The sequence below is a fragment of the Mustela nigripes genome, chromosome 14, assembly GCF_022355385.1.
Source record: "Mustela nigripes isolate SB6536 chromosome 14, MUSNIG.SB6536, whole genome shotgun sequence".
Lineage (NCBI taxonomy): Eukaryota > Metazoa > Chordata > Mammalia > Carnivora > Mustelidae > Mustela > Mustela nigripes.
The window spans coordinates 108,665,253-108,685,587 of record NC_081570.1 but is presented as its reverse complement, the minus strand read 5'-3'; the positions used below and the strand labels follow the sequence as shown (position 1 = coordinate 108,685,587).

Below are 20,335 nucleotides of genomic sequence, written 5' to 3'. Positions count from 1 at the left end.
AAAATACCTTTGAATGATGAAAAATAGCAAGAATAGCAGAATAACCACAAATTCAAGGTTCTAGTTTTCCCCCTGCCCTTAGTTGGAAATGAAACTTTTCACACATGTGAGTCATCTACTTTTATTATCTGGCTTTCTTAGTTTCTGTAAAGTCTGACCTCCTGAATCAGTTTGGATGGTTGTCTCATCCTAACTCAAACTCTCTCTTTTTTTTTTTTTTAAAGATTTTATTTATTTATTTGACAGAGAGAGATCACAAGTAGGCATAGAGGCAGGCAGAGAGAGAGAGAGGAGGAAGCAGGCTCCCTGCTGAGCAGAGAACCCGACGCGGGACTCGATCCCAGGACCCCAAGATCATGACCTGAGCCGAAGGCAGCGGCTTAACCCACTGAGCCACCCAGGCGCCCATAACTCAAACTGTCTTAAAGATTAAAAAACAAACAAACAAACAAACAACTTCAATCTCGTGAAGAAGCAGCTCATGGCAGGGCTTGCAGAGAATGTGTTTTATTCACACTGTCCCCATGATTCTCTCCATTTTTCCCTACTCTGCCCTTTCCCTCTGGCCAGTTTGTCTTCCACCCCCTGCTGACTGTGTGATGGCTGCCCGCAGTGGGGGCACCGCTTTCCTTGTTCCCATTCAGAGACAACCCAGATATTTCTGTAAAGCCCTTCCTGTTTGTGTGAGTGGGACATCCTAGGTTATTGTCTCTCGTAGAACCTACGAGACAGGTTCTCGTAGACAGATAGCTGGCTATGTGAATGGCCCAGGAGGAACATGACTGGCTTCCATGACAGAACCCTTCCCTGTAGTGTGGATGGGGCCAGCTTCCTGTGAGTCACCTGGGCTGCCGTGGAGGAGGCACACAGTGCACTGGGGTTCAGGGAAGGGGAGGGAGGAAGGATGCTGGCAGTCAACTATCCAGGCCCAGTACTACCACACCCTACAGACAGTCCTACCTAGAAATGGTCACTGCCATTGTACAGACTCAATATGTCTCACAGTGAGTTCTAGCAGTTTTTTAGTGCCACTGTAGCAAATGACAAATTTTCAGTGGCTTGAAACAACACAAATTGATTGTCTTGCAGTTCTGGGGGTCAGAAGTTCAAAAATCAGTCTCAGTGTGGTAAAATCAGGGTGTTAACAGCCTGTGTTCCTTCTGGAGGCTCTAGAGGAGAATCCATTTCTTGCCTTGTCCTGCTTCTAAAGCTGCCTGCATTCCCTGGCTTCTGACCCTTCATTGCACCACCTTTTATCCCTCTGTTTCCAACTTCACATTGCCTTCTGATTCTGATCCTCCTGTCTCCTTATGGATCCTCATGATTACATTGGGACCACCCAGGTAATCCAGGATAATCTCTCCCCCCCTCACACCTTAATTTAATCATGCTTGCTAAATCCCTTTTGCCAGGGAAGGTAAAGTACTCAGAGCTTCTTGGGCTCAGGGTATGGTCATCTTTGGGGCAGTCACTACTCAGCTGATCAGTTGCCTCCTGTACTCCCTTTTATGCCTCACACCTCATCTCACACGTGTCTGCTATGTTCCTCCCTTCATCTACATTGCAAATGAGAAATGCAGCAATTTAAACCATTGAATATTAGATTTTGGAGGTAGTTGCAGGAATAAAAACACATATAATTTTATTTGTGTCCTAAAAGTTTTTGTTTGGAATTTTAAATTTTATCTAATTGTCCCTAGGTAAAGTAAATATGACTCAATCAGTTGATCTGAAAAATCTATTCAAAGAGTATACCACTGTTGTAAAGGCCCTTCAAAACAGTATTTTGAGTGCTGTTTCCAAATGAAGTTTACACTTTCACCCTTATCACTGTATTAAAGGTCATGTTTGAGGGTTTTGTGTGTGTGTGCTTTTTTCCAAAGTGAACTTGCTTCTCTATCTAAAACTAATACCTCTAACAGTATTTTTCAACAGGGAGGAGAGGAATTAGTGTATCTTCTAGACTAAGTTTTCTTTCCACTTGAAGAATCTGTTAGGACTAATATTCATGGGAGAAGGAAAAGACAGTAGCTCTTACACCTTGTATACTATGTTGACAACAACAGCATAAGCCTGACCAAAACTGTACATCTGGGTGCATCATTTCAGCTGAAACGTATTCAGTGAAGTATGATTTATTCCTTAGTAATTCATTTTTGTGTGAGATAAAAGTACATCAACAGAAATTAGGGAAAGCAGAGTGGTAATTTTAAAATTTCATCAGTGACTGTTTTTTGCCAGTTCTATAAGCACATTAATTGATATTAAAACCCATAAAAGCTCATTTGGGAATGAAAAAGAAAGTTTGAGGTGGTATTGATTTTTTTAATGATATTTGTATTTATGTGTATGATTACGCTTAGTTACACTTTGATTGAGTCCAAATGTGCCCTTCAACAATAATCCATGGGCTCTGGGTTTCCTGAAGTTGTATGTCATGGGGTGAACAGTTCGAAAAAGTGAATCCCACAAATTGACAACCCTATGGGGGCTTATATATTACACAAATACATTTGTTTGTTGACTGCCACTCCAGTACTTTCTGTGTCCTAGAGCTCTACCCACGCGGTGCAGGCTGCCCCCATCTGTGCTGGAGAATCATGACGGGGCATTCAGTGGCCTTAGGCATCCCCACAGAACTGCAGTTGCATCCTCTCATTTCCCACCTAGTTTGTGGGCATCCCCCTTTAGCTTGACCAGTGGACAGGTCTCAGTATGAGCTGTCTGTGTGAAGGAACAAGATGTTGGGGGGCAGGGGTAGTTGTTGATGGGAAGTTTTAAGTGTCAGGTTGTATCTTGCAATTTCCTGAACCCTGGCAGTGCAGGCCTGGGCCAACCTGGTATGTCTGTTTCACCGACCAAATCTTCCTCATGTGCCCAAGAAGTGAAACCATATTTGCATTTGCCACCAGAATCAACTAATACTAAATAATAGTTGCGAATTCCAGCTTGATTATAGTGAGTGGAAAATGGACCTCTCTCTGTGGTTAATTCTTACGTATGATTTTACTGTTCATTTTCATAAAAGGGATAAGAAATGAGGAAACTTGGATTATCAGTTTGTTTTCACTCTCATCACTCACTGCAGTTATAATCGTTTGTCAAAATACCAAGATGTTTTTGGAAAGTAGTTTTTTTGTGGAGGGAGTAGGGACTAAGACTAGGGAAAGCATTGTTCTATCAAGAGAAGTCGTTTTCAATTTATGGTATGATGGGAAATCCATCTCGTATGTCCTATTTGGATAATAGAGCTCAGTTTAATTTTTTTAACTTATTTTGATTTTTTAATTGAAGTATAGTTGACCCACAATATTGCATTAGTTTCAGATATAAAACATAGGATTTGACAAGTCTGTATGTTATGCTGTGCTCGCCATACTGTACCACCAACCGTATTCCCTATGCTGTGCCTTTCATCCTGCAACTTACTGATTTTGTAACTGGAAGCCTGTTGTCTCCAACTGTACTTCACTCATTTTGCCTGTCCACCCACTGCCTCCTCTTTGGAAACGATCAATTTGTTCTCTGTATTTATGGGTCTCTTTCTGTTTTTCTGTGTGTTCAGAGAACTTTTTAAGATAATTTGGTGCCTTTAAACATATTCCTTGATTTACATTATTTTGGATACGTATTTGCCATGTTACCCAATTAGTTATGTAATGACTTTAAAATTTGGTGGCTTAAAACAACACTTTTGTCATATTACATATGTTTTGGGGGTCAGAAATTAGGGCAGGATCTCATGGGGCAATTTTTATGCTTAACATGGCATTAACTGAGGTCAGTGGGTGTGGCCTTCAGCAGCGGCTGCTTGGTCTAGAGGATTCAGGATGACTTTATACACATGCCTGTCACTTTGATGGGTACAGTTGGGAGATGAGGCTCAGCTGGCCCCCCACTTCCGTGCTGTCTTTGTAACAAGGTTGTTGGACTTCTTTCCTGTCCACTCAGAGCTCCAATAGCAAATGTTCCAAGAGAGAGGTTCCTTTTGGACTTGGGCCTGAAACTGACACAGGTTTCTTCCACTCTCTTCCACTGTTTAACACAGTCACAGAGCCCATGTGAATCAAAGGGAATGGGGAGTCATAGGATTTGTGATCATTTTTTAATGTGCTACATAAGTTCATATGTGCATTTTCCCCCATTTCTCTGACCTGTGGGAAAATGGAAGTTACTGATCAAAGAGTCACAGGTTATCAAGCTGTATGAGAGACATTAGACTTAATCCAACCTCCATACTTTATAGATTAAAGAATATATATGTAGGTGCACATGTACATCTCCATATCAGTTATTATATATACACTTGTATATCACTAAAAATGAGTAAAATTATATTTTTCTGTGGAAAATGGTTGATGCATAAATAGGATGAAATAATTTCTATAGGACAGCTCATCTTACAGTATGACACTACCTTTGATAAGCCACACAAACTTAATAGCTAAGGCATGAAGAGGAAAATGTTAGAATCTTCCATTAATTTTCCTTAGAGATTGGTATTTGGATATTTGCTTTCAAATGATCCTTGGTAGTTCCCGAAATTACTACTTTGTATTACTCTTATCATTTGTTGTAAAAATATGCACAGTGGGTAGAATTTTAGTGGTATTTGAGTTGACATTTTTGACACTTGAAAAATAATGGAATTTACAAAACTGAAGCAAAATTATACATGTATTATATTTGGAAGAAACTAATTCTTTGGGAAGATAAGTGCATAAATCTACAGTATACATGAGCATGAATTATTTTATTTCTTTGTGCTCTAAAAGCCTTCTAAATATTTAAAGTTTTATAAATATTTCAGTTAAGTTCAATCTGAGATTCTGAATATAAAGCTCAGATCAAGATTCTTCTCATGAAATACCCTCTAATGATTTTGACACTCCTCCATCAGATGTCACTTAGTCCATGAACCAAATAATGCTTTCCAATATTGTGGCTGCAAAAAACCACTGAACTTTCAGATCTCTGTGACCACAGAGTGAGTGCTGAATTTAGAAACCAAAGGTGATCATAGTATAAATTCTTTGACACAATCTGTTCTATGATTTTGTAGGTATAAGTTAAAGGTTTTGGTTGAGAAAACCTTGGTTGAGCCTCCCTCCGTGCAATAATATAGTGCTGTCCTGTTAAAATAACTGAGTTGGAGAAGGTGAATTGGGGAATTGGTAAGTACAGGTCCTGGAGGCCCTTGTGCTTTGAGCAGTGCTGGTGTCTAGCTTGCCTTCAAGTTGATGGGAACCAGAGTTTTTAAAAATAAATCAAGTCATCCATTTCACCAGGTATTCTTGAGGGCCAAAGAGGCCCACTCAGAAGTGGTATGCCTTTCTTCCAGACTGTTGGTGGTGGCACATACAAAGAGAGAGTATGGGAACTGGATGGCAGTGGTCCCTCAGTACAGGACAAAAACCATTCCATCACCTTCTGCGACCAAAGACTCAGCAACCCCAGCCTTTGTATCATTGAAGAAGAGCACAGCACTGTGTGCTCATAAGTTGACTTATGTCAACTTTGTGAACAAAGTCTATCAGCAGGTTAGTGTGTGTGTGTGTGTGTGTGTCTGTGTCTGTGTCTGTGTGTCTGTATGTATTGTGAGTTCATGAAACTGAAGAGAGTTTTGTTGTTTTTGTTTTTATGTTCAGTTAGCCACTGTAAAGTGCACTGATAAGGACTGAGGCAGAGTTGCCACATGTATGAAATGCACCAGAAATGATAGAACATAAAGGGGCAGGCTCTGGTCCCTCGGGTGGAGGACGGCAGCTCCCTGTGTGCAGCCAAGTCCATGAGTGGCCCACCCATCTGCCTTGGAGCCTGAACACCCTCAGCCTGGATTAGGCATCTGATGTGTCCTTAAGGACAGGGTAGACAGACAAACCGATGGTTTCAGCAATCATGTGAGAATGGGCATCTGAAAGGAGAGAGGGACCACAGGGAAGAACATTTGGAGAAGAAGATGCCCCCTTGGGAGTACCACCTGGATCTGTCCCCTGGAGCTGGGGTGATATGCTAGGATGATCCTTCACTTGCCTCTATTTGCCCCTGGGTTATCCTGTATTGGGTTCCCTCAGTGAAAAAGAATGGAATGAAATCCAGGCTCTCCAACCAGTCTCAGGCCACATTCACAGCTTCCTGCTCTCCAGCTCTGACTTATGACCTCTACCTAGGACATGAATCTTGCACATGTGAACAGTGTTTGGGTAAACATCCTCCCTCTGTTCTCTAGGAGCTGTTCAAGAGGGTGCTGTCCCATCAATACCTTGGCTCCTTTTGGTCCGAGAGGAATAAGTATGGGCATGAGCTCTGGCACCCACAGGATGGGCCCTCATCACCCAGTTCAGTGCTGTGGCCAGCTGTGTCATTACCATGTGTCTTGGCAACCCAAGCATGGCAGCCTGGGACAGGGCCATGGTGGTGGAATACTGGATCAAGGTTGCCAAGATATGCTATGGGAGGCCCAGCTGAGTTGCTTTCATGATCCTAAGAAACTGCTTTTCTATCTTTAAAAACATCTGTCATTAGAGAGAGTTGTGCAGCAGGGTGCCAACCTGGAGCCAATTCATCTGCCCCATGTCTACCTTTCTCTTGACCCCAGGGCCTGACCTTGACACCAGTCCCATTGTCTGTGTCTGAGTGTCCCTCCTGTGTCCTGGCCTATGCACAGCCTAAGGAAGGGTGGATGTAAGGTGCTAGGACTGACCAGGGGCTCTTTCTGGGGCACATTGGTTGTCTACTTTTCAGGGGAATGAAATCAGCTAGCACAAAAGAATAAGGTGAGCATATGTGGAACTTCCTATAGGGAAGGGGAGGCAGTGGGTATCAGAGATGTCCCTGGAAAGAATATTCCTTGGTTCCAACCCCTCTCCTCCTTCTCATATTTCCTGGGATAGGTTGCTAAGAAAGGAGTGGAAGACCCATCTAGTTAGTCAGTAGGGATCTAGGAAAGGCATCAAGGACTTCCTGGAAGAGGGAATAATTATACTTGCCTCTGAGAACAGATTGGGACTGGATGAATTTGCAGGCAGGAGGGTGGGCATGTGTGCCAAGACCCAGGACCGGTCCCCCGCCCCACTGCTCAGCCCTCACCTGGCCCTGCAACTTTGCCACTCAGGCTCTGTCTGCATCCGTTCTTCTTTCTCGGCCCAGCAATACCAAGTCCTCATGGAACATCATACTGCTCTAGGTGGCAGAAGAGAATTACTGCCTAGAGACCTACCATCCATTCGCAGCCTTTTTTCAATGTGGAAAACACAAGATGATTTCTTTTCTTCCCTCAAGCAATGAAATGAGATAGCCTGTACATGATGCAATTCTCAGGGCACAGTGCCATTTTTATTTCAGCTCTAAAGAGATTTTCAAACATACTTTCACCAGTTCCTGTCTTCTTGCCTTTCTAGTCAATTTGCAACACTCTTGATAGGGTGGCAAACACTCCAACCCCCCAAGCTGAGTCACCTCAAGCAGGTAACATCTGTACTTGCCACAGGAGTTACTACACAGGAGTGTGCACCCTCCATCATATATAAGGGCCTCACTACACGTTTTCCAGGCAGGTGGCATGGACACTGGCAGCTGATGCTTTTATCATTCATGACATCAATCCCTTTTGTTCACTTGTGGGATAACTATAGTCAGGGTCTCCATCTCACTCATGGAGGTACCATAGCTCTCTAGCTCACCAGCAAACAGGGCTCTCCCCTCTCTCCCATAGAAGAACCTGCAGAACTAAGTGACCATGAACTGGGAAAACACAAGAAGTATACAAAGTTCCTATGTGAATTCAGCTCAGCATGGCAATTTTAGACTGGTCCCACTTTGGGTTTGATCCCAGTGTCCTTGAGACATTCTAACCTTCTTGGCAATTGACTCTAGACAGTGGCTCACCATGATAGAGGGATTAGAAGTTCTTTGGAGACAGGTGTCAGCACACCACTTTCATCACCCTTTGTCGTGGAAGACTATGTCCCTCATTTGATTAAGATACTCTTCAAACATTAGTGGATCAGAGTACAAAAAAAGGCTCACTTTGAAGAAGAGCTTAGCTTGGGGACATGTCCAGTAATATATCTCACTGCTCCCATCATCCACATAGGTGGTACCCAAAATGGGCAGGGTATCATTTTGAGTACACGTCTCCTGCTGGCCCACCATACCTATTCCTATCATCATGCCATTGCATTAGTTAGAATCCCAGTATAGACCTGTAAACCTCTTTCATCTCTGAAGTTGGAGCTCAGCAATAATCATCTTCATCAGCTTCACAAAACAGGATTTGACAGTGATTTAATGGATAGAACCTGCAAAGCACAGGATGGAAAGGAAAAATAAATTCACACACTGGACATTCAGAATACTTAAAATCTTTGTGACTTTAAAGACATTCAAGGGAAAGCATAGTCTTCAAGATGGGAGAATGTATTTGTAAACAATGTATCTGGCAGGGGCTCAATATCTGCAATATCTAGAGATCCCAGAAACTCAACAACAAAAGACAAACTAAATGTGATGTGTGAATGTACACATGGGGAAGAGATGTAACCTCAAAGCTATGCACATGGAAAGAAATTTGAAAAGATACTTCCCTTCACTAATTTTTCAAGAAATACAGATTATAAGAAGGAATGAGGTATCACTTCATATCCCTGAGGAAGACTTGCCCCAGAAAAAGAAAAAAAAAAGACTTAGAAGAAAAGACAATATCAAGTATTGGCAAAAAAGAGAGACAGTGGAATGTTGTTCATTGTGTGTGATAGGAATGTTTAACGGCATCATTGTAAAACCAGTATGGCAGTTCTTCAAAAAAATCAATTATTAGAATTATTCTAGTAATTCCACTTCTGGAGTAGACATCCAAATGGGCAACATGGCCTTGAAGACATACCTGAACACACCTTTTCATGGCAGTATTATTCATAAAAGCTAACCCACGAACGCAATCCAAGTGTGGGTCCAGGGAAGAACAGATGTTGCATATACACATGTTGGTATAGTATTCCTTCTGTAAAGAAGAAAAAAACATTGACATGTACCACAACATGGATAAACATTGAGGATATATGATAAGTGAAATGAGTATTCATAAAAATACAAAATTTGACTCCACTCTTAGGACCTACCTAAAGTAGATCCCTAAGGACAGAAAGGAGAATGGTGTTTGCCAAGGGCTGGAAGGAGGTGCTCATGGGAAGATTCTCACTCATGCTAGAGAGTTTTAGTTTTACAAGATGTAGTGAAATGGGAAGATGGGTTACAGGGGGGTTTACAAAGATAATAATGTATTTAAAACATTTAGAACTTCATGGACTGCCTGACCTAAAAATAAATTACACTGAAAGGCTGCAAAGATGGAGAAATGAACACAAGACCATTTCATCTGCCATTTATATCCTTCCAGGTAGGCTCTATCTTGGGCATTTTACTCCAGCCATTTTCCTTGAGATAACTTGGAGCAAACAAAATGTTGTCCTTCTGCGCCTACTTCAAGGTTTAACATCAGAATTGTCCCAAACAGGAAAATGTTATTTGAGAAGGTAATTTTTAGTTAATTTATTAAGATACATTTTCCTTGAAAATTTTTTGAAACTCAACCCAAATTGAACATTCTACTTCATCTCCTTGAGTTTTAATTTACTGTTTTTTCAACTTAGAATCCATTATTCATGCAGGTGGCTTGGATGGTTTTATGCCTATCATAATCTACTGACTTAAGGTTCTGCTGTTTTCAGTTTTGTTTACGTGTCACTCGTTTACCAAGTCAACTTTCCTGAGGTCCATTATGAATAGTAAAATATTTCTGGCCCCAGTTTTATTGATATAATTGATATAGAGAACTGTGTACATTTTGGGTACAACATAATGATTTCACTTTCACAGGACCTAAAATGATTACCAGAATAAGTTTAGTTGCCATCATCTCTAAGAGGTACAAAAAGAAAAGAAAGAAAAAAGAAAGGGAAGGTTCTTTGTGTGATGAGAACTCTCGAATTAAGAGAGTTAAGAACTCTAGAGAACTCTTAACACCTCTGAAATACACCATAGAGCATTATGAAGAGTAGTCATCATGTTACAAATATTACTTATTTATCTTAAAACTGGAAGTTTGTACTTTTCACCATTCACTCAATCCTTGCTCCATCCTCCAACCTCTGCTTTTGGTTCCTTTAAGCTGATGTCTTTTTCTAGTTAGTTTTTCTCCTTTTCTTTGTTTCTGATTCTGAATAGAAGGGGAAAATATCTATCTATTCATGTATCTAGTATCTATCTATGTAATATCTATCTCTATCTCTATACCTGAATATAGATAGTATTTACTTTCCTCTGCTTCACTCATCTCACTTGGCATAATGCTTGAGTAGTAAATTACTATTGTCACACATAGCAGGCTTTCCTTTCCTTATGGCTGATTCCTATCCCAATATATAGGTAAACACTTCTTTATCCAATCATCACTAAAGGGCACTGATGTTTTTGGTGTCTTGGATCTTGAAAATAATGCTTCTTGAACATGGAGGTGGGTTCCTGGAGCTCTTTGTTTTCATATTCCTTGGTTTTCTATGGGTATGTTCCCAGACATGGAACTGTGAGATCCTATGGTAGATCTATTTTTATCTTTTTCCAGGAATCTCCATACTGTTTTGCATAGTGACTTTCCCAATGTGCATTCCCACCAGTGGTGTCTAAGGGTTCCCTTTTCTCCATATCCGGCCTTTGTTACCTCTTGCCTTTCTTAGGATAGCTTTTCCAGTTGATGTGATGGGATAGCTCATTATGCTCTTGGTTGCATTTTCCTGATGGTTAGTCATGTTGAGGACCTTTTATCCTGCCTTTTCCTCATGTGCTTATGTCCTCTGGGAAAATGCAAGAGCACTCCAAACACTGTGTTTGGAACCCAGTGACAAGGCTAGTCTCAATGAGACCTTGAGGGTTGTCCCAGGCACATATAGGGGTCGGTGCAGAAGCACTCTTCTGGCTGAAGTGAGGGTGCTGTAAAGAGCACACTGAGAGAGTGCACAGAAAAGGAGGAAAGGGAGGTTTCTGATGTCTGTTCCTCTGCCCTTGGAGCCTGGAGATTGTACTCCTTTGCTCCTGTGACTCTGGAAAGCCAGTCACTTGAGGATCCCCTTGCCAAAACAAAACAAAACAAACAAAGGAAAACAGCATGTCTTTCCTGGACTTTCTGCTGGCCTTGGGCTGTCCCAGGACAGCTGGAGAACAGGATGCAGTGCACACCCCGTCCTCAGTACCTATGCAGTACTGCTGGAGGAACTGGAGCAGGAAGAGTCAGGCTGAGACCATTGCGATTGTCCCCCTGTTCAGAAACAGCTTGAAACTTGGAGTAGCACTTCTCCCCCACAGTCTAGGTGCTTAATAGGGAAGGTGGGCTCCAAGACCATCTCAATTATTCATTCACTAACTCTACCCTAAAGTACTCCCCTGTGGCCAGGTACCTTGGTGGTCCCATGCATGGCACTGGAGATACCTATGGCTCCTCCCCTTTAAGAGCCCACAGTCTAGAGATGGATCAGCACAGGAAACAATGCCATGCAAAATAAAAGGGCAAGTTTTTCATGTGGCAAACAAAATGTGCTCCACAGGAAGGCTGCAAAGTCATTGGATAGGAAGGCCTGAAAGGCCTCACTGAGGGTGACAGTGCTGAGGACAGAATGAAAAAAAAAAAGAGCTATTCCTCCACAATCTGGGTGCATTGTGTCAGGAAGAAGGTACCTCTGTTGCAGAGCCTCAGTACCAGAAGCTGGTTTGGCCAGAGGGGATGAAAAAGGCATCCAGTGTGGCTGGAGAGGAACTGGGAGGAGAGCAGAGGGGAGGGTGGAAGTCAGGAATTGAGAGATGCTGGTGAAATTGAGGAGCCAGGGGAACCATCTGGCTCTGTTGCCTGGAATGTAAACTGGTACAGCACTCTGAAGAATTTCCTCAAACAGTTGAAAATAGTGAACCAGCAATGCACTACTGGTTTTTACCTCAAATATACAAATGTAGTGATCCCAAGGGGCATGTGAACTGAATGATCATAACAGAAATGTCCACAGTAGTCAAAGTATCAATGGAGCCTAGATGAGCATCAACAGATGAATGGATAATGATGTGGTATATATGCTAATTGAATACTGTGCAGCTATCAACTGCCCCCCCCAAAATCATTGCAGCAATGTAGTTGGAACTTGAGGGTGTTATGCTACACAAAATATGTCAATCAGAAAAAGAAAATCATCATCTCACTTATATGAGTAATTTGAGAAACAAGACAGAGGATCATAGGGGAAGGAGGGAAAAAGGAAACAATTTTAAACCAGAGAGGGAGACAAACCATAAGGGACTCTTAATCTTAGGAAACAAACTGAGGGTTGCTGGGAGGGAGGGCAATGGGAGGGACGGGGTGACTGAGTGATGGACATTGGAAAGGGTATGTGCCTGGTGAGTGCTGTGAATTATTTAAGACTTATGAATCACAGACCTTGTACTCCTGAAAGAAATAATACATTCTAAAAAACAAAATAAGAAATGAAAATATGTACTTATGAAAAAGATATAATTTTTGAAAAATAAAACTGACCTTCAGAAACAAAACAATGTCATGGGAAAGACAGATATCTTTAAGATAAAAGTACTTTAAGTATGAACCTCTTTAAAACTCTTAAAAGAGTCAAAATGATTGCTATTAAAGTAACATAAATGCCCACAGCAGCTTAAGTGCAAATATCTCCTCATGCATAAAATAAATGATCTAATCTCTGAAGTTAAAAATGAAACTACTGCTCCCAAAACATTTTGACATAAACATTCTGCAAATACTCAAAATATGTTTCTTTCCCTGTGCTGACAATTACATTTAAAGTTTCAGTCCTCTAGCAGCATCTTTGGTCACCATCAAGGAGACAGAATCAAAGGTTACTCAGAAGTACACCAGTAAACTGCAAAAACTCTGTGCTACAGCCCACTTCAATGAGTACAGTCTCTCTCATGAGGATGGAAACATAGTACCTATCATTCCATAAATGTGATCAGGTCTCAGTATGGAGATGGCTTGGCAAAGCCCACCTAAATATCAGATGTAGGCTCTCAATGGGATCTTAACCTGAAAGAAGGAAGCAATCTTTAAAAAGAAAAGTGGACCGGAAGTTAGGCAAGAGGACCCTCTCTTCCAAATTTTTCTGGGGAAAAACAAACAAACTACTTAGATCTCCTGATGACAAGTTTGAGGCAATAATTAAAATTTGGACATCAAACCATATTTTCCCCCAGCACTGTATTTCAAAGAGATGTTCCACCACTGTATTTCAAAGAGATGTTCCACCAAAAAACAGCAAATTCTTATAGGTCATCCTGATGTAGATACATGCATGCATGTTAGTCAAATGCATACAATTTTGTAACTGCTGTGCCATTTAGAATACTGGGGCTTAGTGGAAACTCACCATTGTTAAGACTACCTGATAACACTAAAGAACTAGTGGCTTTTGATTGAGTAAGGGAAGTTAAAGTGCCCTCCTCCCTCTCCTTCTCCTCTCACCAAAGCGTATCAATTAACTTTTGGTCTAGAGCCAGCCCTCACTGGGCTAAAGCTCTCTCATAGCTATGGTTCAAGTGCCTGTGCTCATGGGGCTATTTTATCCCATACCTCTCCTTAATCTGTGTCCTTGTCTTGTCTCCATGTTCATCTATTCCTGGGCAGAGTCTGGTGTGCCTCAGTTTAATATTGGCTCCAGTGTGCCCATGAGGACCTCAGGTGGTTGGCAGGTCAATAAACTCTCCACTCCTCAAGAGAGTGTGTGCCTGCACACACAGCTCTCTTCCCGGACATCTTGCAAATCCATCATCATTACAACACATTCTTGGAAACACCTTCTCCTGGTCATCATCGTGCATGACCACTGGGGCTTATTAGCCCTTCCTCTTCTTAGAATAGGTCCACACTTTTACTTTGAACATTTGGCTTACCCAAAGTTGCCTATATCCACTCATTTCTACACACACAGAGATAGAATACTCCCAGAAAGGATAGACTTAACAAACAGACATACAGAATGTCTGATCCATATCTACCCATAGTCCGTGACTTTTCTCTTTAAAATTAACCTGATAATTTGTTAGAGCATCAATGGAAAATGAATGCACATATATTTGATCTATCCCATCTTGTTGCATTCAGATACTCCTGTATGTGTAAAGTAGCACAGCTTGGCAATTACAAGGCAGAGTCAGAAGTCAGACTGCTAGGGTCCAAATCTAGGTTCTGGACTTACCGTATAACCTGAGTCAGTTCCTTAATCTCACCATGCCAGAGCCTTCTCATCTGTAAAATGAGATACTAACAATGCCTACCATAGTGGATTGTTAAGGAAGTTTAAATGAATTCATATAAATTCATATTCGTATACAAGTGAATAGTGTCTGGTACATGAAAAGTACATTTTCCCCACAAGATATGACAGCAGCTATTTTCTAAGACACACTTACTTTAATTTTTTTTAATTCTTTTTTTGCTTTTCTTTGATTTTTAGGAGGCTCCATTCTGAGCACAGAGCCCAAGTCAGGGCCCCATTTCACAACCCTGAGAAGAAGACCTGAGCTTAGATCAAGAGTTGGGCACTTAACTGACTGAGCTACCCAGGTGCCCACTGAGGCACTCTTTTTAAATAAGAACAACACTAAAAAGAAAATTTGTGTAGTAGAGAACATAGCATAGTGTTTCAACATGAAAATCACTGATCAATACCTGAGAACTTTGCATGGCCACTTTAGATATTTCTTAAGGCCCTAAGTTCACCAAGATACTGCTACTCTAACAACCACTGTGAAATCCTTTTTCTTTTCCTTTTCCTTTTTCATTTTAACTTCAAAAAGTTTCTCTTTATGTATCACCCCTGCCTGGACTTGTAAATTCCCCACCCACACTATGGTTATACCCACCCCTTGCCTCTTCAACCCTACTGGCTGCCACTGCATGTATTGATTCATGTGAAGAGAAAATGAATAAATGAGCAAATGAAATCTAGTTGGACTAGATTCTACAAACTACAATCAATTAGTTGGATTGATTCTATGAACTTCCAACTTCTGTGGGCTTTTATTGTATTCTATAAATATTCTTTGAATATATTTTGAGGAGGGCTGGGTCTAGGAAAAGAAGAGTGAGGGGGCTGCACAAGATTTAAGGAGGCACAAAAAACTCAGTAATTAAAAATAAGTAACATTTTAATACAATAGCTTCTAAAAGCCAAAATTAATGCAAAATAAATCCATGATGAACATTATTAAAGTTTTAAATAAGTGCCAGTGTTCAGCAGGTACTGGTTATTGGAGCCTAAGGCAGAAAGAAAAATGTGTACCACTCTAGATATGTTTTTCTGGATTCGGAATAGTTAACTTTTTTTTTCTAGAACATTTAAGTGTTGAAAAAATATTGAAAAAAAATCTCAATATCGAGCCATCAAAAAGTATTACAATTCACAGTGTGATTAAATATTTTGTTTATAACACAGAATGCATTATAATTTTACTTTCCTGGCTTTAATGGAACAAATTCAACAACATTTTTTAAATCTTCCTTACTTATTTCATTTTCAATTGTGAGAACTGCAATGCTTGACAATTTCTCTTGACAAAGTAACAAGTTTTTTAGATATCTTTTTAAGGTCACTAGTTCAAAAAGATCATTCTAATCTAAGTTTAACATTATAAAATGGATTCCACCTTGGTTTTAATTTTTAAAAAGCTCTCTCTGAATCATACCTCAAGCCAACTAATAAGCAAAGGCAGTATACCACACCAGGAAAGGGACAGAAACACGGAGAAACAGCCTTTGGTGTGTGCTGGTGTGCAAGGTGTGCCGAAAGTTGCCAGGGAAGCAGGAACACGGACCTTTCTGGCACTGCAGTATCTATGGTAAATCCTCAGGAGTACCAGTCCAGTGGACAAATCTGAAATTAACCTCAAAACGAATCAAGGACCTAAATGTGATACATTTTAGCTATAGAATTTCTAGAAGAAAACATAGATTTTTGTGATCTTGGGTAAGGCAAAAATTCTTTAGGTCAACAAAAGTACAATCCATAGTAGAAACATGTGTAAATATGTGGATCAAAAGGAACCATTAAACACTTGTGGAAAATGTTAATTGGTACAGCCACTGTAGAAAGCAGTATGGGAATTCATCAATATATTAAAAATAGAGTTACCGGGACACCTGGGTGGCTCAGTTGGTTAAGCAGCTGCCTTGGGCTCAGGTCATGATCCCAGCGTCCTGGGATCCAGTCCCACATCAGGCTCCTTGCTCGGCAGGGAGCCTGCTTCTCCCTCTGCCTCTGCCTGCCATTCTGTCTGCCTGTGCTCTCTCTCTCTCTCTCTCTGACAAATCAATAAAATCTTAAAAAAAAAATAAAAATAGAGTTACCATATAATCCAGTGATTCTGCTACTGGGTATTTACCCAATGAAAATAAAAACACTAATTTAAAAATTTTAAAAAATGTATAAACTGGACTCTATAAAAGTTAAAAACTGAGTCTGAGGTTTCAGAAAGCCAGGGCGTGTCTAGTGTGTGTGAGGGTTTTTCTTTTTTTTTTTCGTTTTGTTTTGTTTTTTTTTAATTGGGGAGTGAGGAAGTGATTTTCAGAGGGTGTTGTGCGGTGACGTGGATTTTAGATAACCTCCTTGCCCTCTTTCCTTTCTCTGTCCATTTTGTTTGTCCAGAATTATGTCCCAACAGTGTTTGAGAATTAGACGGCCAATTTTGAAACTGACATACAAAGAATAGAGTGGAGTCTGTGGCACACTTCGGGTAAGAGTGTCATGGGACCTTGCGGTGCTTGGGGCAGCTTTCCAGCAGCACGGGGGGCCGGAGGGGGGGGCGGCTGATGCGTGGCATGCCTCAAGCACCCAACAGCGCACCAACAGCGCACCACCAGCACACTCTGTGACCCTGGTTTAACTTTACCTCTTCAGAGGGGTCTCTGATCCGTGAACGTTTTGTCCCTTCTGTGTGGGGTGGGGACGAAGATGGGTAGGGGAATGGGAGTGGGGAGAGAAGGGCGCTGTGTGCCCACCGGGTGTTTCGCGGCGGAACCACTTGTAGCCAGGTGGCCGCTCCTGAGTCACCTGTGGGCAGCCAAGGTGGCCTGATGGGGGCGGGGGCGGGGTGGGGGGTGGGAAATGCCTGCCGGCCTCAGAACTACCTGGCTTGAGGCGGGAGCGCTCCAGGAGCTAACCTGGAGACTGTCAGAGAAGCAGGGAGCACACAGGGAGTGGTAGGAGGTGGGCGAGAATCCCAGAAGCCACGGTATCCGTTCAGATGAGCCCAGCAACAGACACAGATAATCTGTGTTTCTGCAAATGTGTGGTGTACGTGGTATGTGCACGCATGTGTTGAACTGTCAGACAATACAACAAGTATCTGTAGCTGACAGGAGGTCATTTAATAAGACACTTGGTCGGATCAAAAACTGGCAGGCTTTCTGAAGAGCAAGTTCTTAATTCCTAGTAATAATCTTATAATATTGCATAATTTTTACCTAGTCATTTTTACTTTTAGAAATTCATCCATAAGCAAATAATAAAAGATTATTGTAAAGATACTGTTATGAAGAATTCCTTCAGAGCATATTTATAACATTAACACGGAAAGAGCATAAATACTCAATTACAAAGGAGTGGTTGCATAGGTGCTGGTACTACTATGGAATGTTTATCCTCAATATGACCATTGTAAATGTTGTATAAGAACATTTAATGATATGTAAATGTTCTTCATAATATGCTAAGTGATAAGGGAAGTCACAAAATTGTATGTGGAATGATTCCATTTTTGTTAAAAAAGAATAAAGGATGTTTGCATGGAAGTGAAACTTGAAGAAATGTAACAAACCATTAATAATGATCATCATGGAGCAGTGAGAGTACAAATAATTTTTACATTCTTTTTATAAATCAGAGTTTTCAACTTTTCTTCAATATTTATGTTTTCCTTTTGTAATAAGAAAAAAATGCACAGAGAAATTTAATGTGAATCTGTGAACTACCAATTTGGCTGTAAATTTTCATTTTTTTCTCTTTTTTAAATTTTCTTCTTTTTAAAAGTTTTTTATTTATTATTAACATATATTTTATCCCCAGGTTTACACACTTCACAGCACTCACCAAAGCACATACCCTCCCCAATGTCCATATCCCCACCCGCCTTCTCCCAAACCCCCTCCCCCCAGCAACCCTCAGTTTGTTTTGTGAGATTAAGAGTCACTTATGGTTTGTCTCCCTCCCAATCCTATCTTGTTCCATTTATTCTTTTCCTACCCACCAAACCCCCCATATTACATTTCCACTTGCTCATATCAAGGAGATCATATGATAGTTGTCTTTCCCTGCTTGACTTATTTTGCTAAGCATGATACGCTCTAGTTCCATCCATGTTGTCGCAAATGGCAAGTTTTCGTTTCTTTTGATGGCTGCATAGTATTCCATTGTGTATATATACCACATCTTCTTGATCCATTCATCTGTTGATGGACATCTAGGTTCTTTCCATAGTTTGGCTATTGTGGACATTGCTGCTATAAACATTCAGGTGCACGTGCCCCTTCGGATCACTGCATTTGTATCTTTAGGGTAAATACCCAGTAGTGCAATTACTGGGTCATAGGGCAGTTCTATTTTCAACATTTTGAGGAACCTCCATGCTGTTTTACAGAGCAGTTGCACCAGCTTGCATTCCCACCAACAGTGTAGGAGAGTTCCCCTTTCTCCGCATCCTCGCCAGCATCTGTCATTTCCTGACTTATTGATTTTAGCCATTCTGACTGGTGTGAGGTGATATCTCATTGTGGTTTTGATTTGTATTTTCCTGATGCTGAGTGATGTGGAGCACTTTTTCATGTGTCTGTTGGCCATCTGGATGTCTTCTTTGCAGAAATGTCTGTTCATGTCCTCTGCCCATTTCTTGATTGGATTATTTGTTATTTGGGTGTTGAGTTTGCTAAGTTCTTTATAGATTTTGGACACTAGTCCTTTATCTGATATGTCATTTGCAAGTATCTTCTCCCATTCTGTCAGTTGTCTTTTGGTTTTGTTAACTGTTTCCTTTGCTGTGCAAAAGCTTTTGATCTTGATGAAATCCCAATAGTTCTTTTTTGCCCTTGCTTCCCTTGCCTTTGGCGATGTTCAGGAAGATGTTGCTGCGGCTGAGGTCGAAGAGGTTGCTGCCTGTGTTATCCTCAAGGATTTTGATGGATTCCTTTCTCACATTGAGGTCCTTCATCCATTTTGAGTCTATTTTTGTGTGTGGTGTAAGGAAATGGTCCAATTTCATTTTTCTGCATGTGGCTGTCCAATTTTCCCAGCACCATTTATTGAAGAGGCTGTCTTTTTTCCATTGGACATTCTTTCCTGCTTTGTCAAAGATTAGTTGACCATAGAGTTGAGGTCTATTTCTGGGCTCTCTATTCTGTTCCAATGATCTATGTGTCTGTTTTTGTGCCAGTACCATGCTGTCTTGATGATGACAGCTTCGTAATAGAGCTTGAAGTCCGGAATTGTGATGCCACCAACATTGGCTTTCTTTTTCAATATCCCTTTGGCTATTCGAGGTCTTTTCTGGTTCCATATAAATTTTAAAATTATTTGTTCCATTTCTTTGAAAAAGATGGATGGTACTTTGATAGGAATTGCATTAAATGTGTAGATTGCTTTAGGTAGCATAGACATTTTCACAATATTTATTCTTCCAATCCAGGGGCATGGAACATTTTTCCATTTCTTTGTGTCTTCCTCAATTTCTTTCATGAGTACTTTATAGTTTTCTGAGTATAGATTCTTAGCCTCTTTGGTTAGGTTTATTCCTAGATATCTTATGGTTAGGAGTGCAATTGTAAATGTAATTTCTCTTTCTTCTGTCTTGTTGGTGTAGAGAAATGAAACTGATTTCTGTGCATTGATTTTATATCCTGACACTTTACTGAATTCCTGTACAAGTTCTAGCAGTTTTGGAGTGGAGTCTTTTGGCTTTTCCACATATAGTATTATATCATCTGCAAAGAATGATAATTTGACTTCTTCTTTGCCGATTTGGATGCCTTTAATTTCCTTTTGTTGTCTGATTGCTGAGGCTAGGACTTCTAGTACTATGTTGAATAGCAGTGGTGATAATGGACATCCCTGCCGTGTTCCTGACCTTAGCGGAAAAGCTTTCAGTTTTTCTCCATTGAGAATGATATTTGCGGTGGGTTTTTCATAAATGGCTTTGAGAATATTGAGTTATGTGCCCTCTATCCCTACACTTTGAAGAGCTTTGATCAGGAAGGGATGCTGTACTTTGTCAAATGCTT

At 40.8% G+C, this 20,335-nt stretch overlaps 1 long non-coding RNA gene across 1 annotated transcript in view; it reads left to right on the top strand.

The window, feature by feature from the left end:
- Positions 1–5,344: 5,344 nt before the first annotated feature.
- The window catches only part of LOC132000787 (uncharacterized), a 29,266-nt gene continuing 14,275 nt past the window's right edge, over positions 5,345–20,335 (top strand). The window contains exons 1-2 of the long non-coding RNA XR_009399456.1: positions 5,345–5,540; positions 16,713–16,800. This is a non-coding gene — a long non-coding RNA (uncharacterized LOC132000787). The remainder of the gene's footprint in view (positions 5,541–16,712; positions 16,801–20,335) is intronic.